Below are 2931 nucleotides of genomic sequence, written 5' to 3' on the forward strand. Positions count from 1 at the left end.
GAGCATAAAGATAATGAAACAGTGCTCTCGGAATGAGACCCGCTAGGAAGAATTTAGAAGCTCGACAACATTCCTGGTAGGAAATCTGGAAAGCGGAGGGCCTCAGGAAGAAGGAAACGAGATCTGATGGTTTTCGCCCAAGGAAAACACAGATACACCCATTCTGAGCAGGCGTGGGAGGCAGCAGTCCTACATTACACTGTAGCTTCAGTTCAGAATCTGGGACTCCAAGCAAGGTTCTTCTCTCTGAGTCCCAGTTTCCTCGTGTTCAGGATGGAGGTAATAACATGTCAATCACCAGACTGAGGCAATGCATGCAAATTGTCTAACATATAGATGTTCAATCAACAGGAACTGTTGCCATCACATAAAAAGCACGAAAAAGTGCCCAATTACTAGTAAAAGACAAGTGAGAGACTATAAAATTGCAATGCCGCCCTAGCCGGTTTGGTTCAGTGGATAGACCGTCGGCCTGTAGACCGTCGGCCTGCAGACTGAAGGGTCCCAGGTTCGATTCCAGCCAAGGGCACATACCCGGGTTGTGGGCTCGATCCCCAGTGTGGGGCGTGCAGGAGGCAGCCAATGATTCTCTCTCATCATTGATGTTTCTATCTCTCTCTCCCTCTCCCTTCCTCTCTGAAATCAATAAAAATATATATTTTTAAAAAATTGCAGTGCCTTAGGGGAAAGCTGAGTCTGATCTGTCTTGCATGTCTATATGCTACATTTTAATCCAAATAACAGGACGGCCTTTGTAGTGCTGTTTTCTAGAAATCACATCGCACCTTCACAATGAGGTATTGCTTAGGTCCAAGAGCATGACCAGTCACTGATTATCCACTTGAGATGAATCCATTCCATACCCTGCCTACAGAGATTGAAATTTTAGGCTGGCCAGGAATCTAGTCAAGAAATTTTTATTTCTTTTTATTGTTTTAAGAGAAGAAGGGAGAGGGAGCGAGAGAGACAGAAACATCAATGATGAGAAAGAATCATCGATAGGCTGCCTCCTGCACGCCCCACACCGGGGATCAAGCCCACAACCCGGGCATGTGCCCTGACTGGAAATTGAACCGTGACCTCCTGGTTCATCGGTTGACGCTCAACCAGAGTCACGCCGGCCAGGCAATGCAAGAAACTTTTAATGAATGTCTTTGTACCAGACACCTTGATAGATCTTTGTAGGGTCTCTTCACCACCCAGAAGCAAAAGGAAAAGTTCCAGTCTGTCATGGACTAGATCAGGGGTGGGCATACTTTTTGACTCGAGGGCCACAATGGGTTCTTAAACTGGACCGGAGGGCCGGATCAAAAGCATGGATGGAGTGTTTGTGTGAACTAATACAAATTCAAAGTAAACATCATTACATAAAAGGGTACGGTCTTTTTTTTTTTTTAGTTTTATTCATTTCAAACGGGCCGGATCTGGCCCGCGGCTGGACTAGATGCTTTAGATACACAACTGCAATGAATCCTCAGAGGTCTGCAAGACTTTAATAAAAAAAAGGAAAGCGATCAATTCTTTCACTCATTCCTTCATTTACTCATGTTTTCCAAGGAAACATCCTTTGGCACCGAATAGGCATGAAGGAAGGGGCAGGAAGTCATTGCCCTCAAGGGGCTTCCGTTTGAAGGGAGAAAGATAAACATCCAGCTATCACCAGGCAACCCAAAGATGCGAGTCACCGGAGGACACACGTCCCATGAGGATGAGAAGGATCTGACTGCGAGGTCCGGGAAGACTTCTACTGGGTGCTCTGTCAGCGGGGCTGGATTTGGAGAAAATCATCGGGAACAGGGCAGGGAAGCCCAACACGCATGAAGTTCAACCTGACGGAGACACACGTGGAAGAACGTCTGTCACATCTGGGAATGGGGAGCTGTCTGCTGCAGGAATGAGCCGGTAATATGGGGGGGGGGGCAGGTGCCAATGGAGGATAGAGGTAGGTGGGCACTGAATTGTGAAGAGTTGTGAATGTCACACACACACATACATTTAACAATACAGTGTATGTACTAAGAGACCTGTTGGGGATGGGGGGGGAGGAGGATTAGGATCTTAGCTCAAAGGCAAGGGCATTAACAGGGTTCTGCTTCAGGCCTCTCAATAACACCGCCACTCCTCCCCCCAACCCCACCCCTGCATCAGCAGGCAATATCCTTCTTGCCTTAATGTGTCATCTTTAACTAACGTTTACCCTTTCTCCTTCCCTTAACTGGACACTAGGAATTAAGCAAACATGAAGAGTCTGAGGAAAGGCGAAGAGCTTTGGGGGAGGGGAGGACATGGGATGCCAGGCCGGCAGCCTGAGTCACAGGCCTTCAGCGAGGCCACCTCACCTCTCCAACTCAGCTGCAGCAGCTGGGTTTTCTGATTTGCTTCCACTCACCCCCAGAATCCCAGTCGTTTTTAAAGACCATCTCTCTACGTTTCCCTTCCTGTAAAGTAAAGGCTATATGGCTTCCCATTCATGACCTTGGTTCACTCAGGCTCCTCCCGCACCATCTTCTCTTTGGGGCCCAACTGAACATCAGACATCAAATTTCCCCCAACAACCACCTCCATCTCAGAGAGAGAGAGAGAGAGAGAGATCGCCAAAATGTTCCAACTAGAAAGCAAGCCCTGCATTCAGAGCCTTTGCACTTATTTCACAATCCTCATGCCCTCGCTGTTTCCCCACTCCACTCTCATCTCACTTCCCCGGCTTCATCTCCTAGGGAAGCTCGTGAGAGATGTTGTTCCCTACAAGCCATTCACACAGGGTGCAGGGCTCTGGGCCCCGCCATCCGGACCTCGAGCCTCGGGTCCTCCTGCGCCCCCACCTAAGTGGCACTGTTCGAGGTGCCTGTGGCTCCTACACTGTGTCCCACATTAACCACTCCCGCGTGCTGGCTTGTTAAGAGACTTGTGAACACCTGGCGCAGCAGCAGA

The 2931-nt window shown here is 48.9% G+C and overlaps 1 long non-coding RNA gene across 1 annotated transcript; it reads right to left on the bottom strand.

The window, feature by feature from the left end:
- Nucleotides 1–1521: 1521 nt before the first annotated feature.
- Nucleotides 1522–2680, bottom strand: LOC106698612. Its single transcript, XR_001349965.2, has 2 exons — nt 2340–2680; nt 1522–1829 (listed from the first exon to the last, which is right to left on the bottom strand). It is a non-coding gene; the product is annotated as an uncharacterized LOC106698612 (long non-coding RNA).
- Nucleotides 2681–2931: the final 251 nt, after the last annotated feature.

The sequence above is a fragment of the Myotis lucifugus genome, unplaced genomic scaffold (genome assembly GCF_000147115.1).
Source record: "Myotis lucifugus unplaced genomic scaffold, Myoluc2.0 scaffold_203, whole genome shotgun sequence".
Classification (NCBI taxonomy): Eukaryota; Metazoa; Chordata; class Mammalia; order Chiroptera; family Vespertilionidae; genus Myotis; species Myotis lucifugus.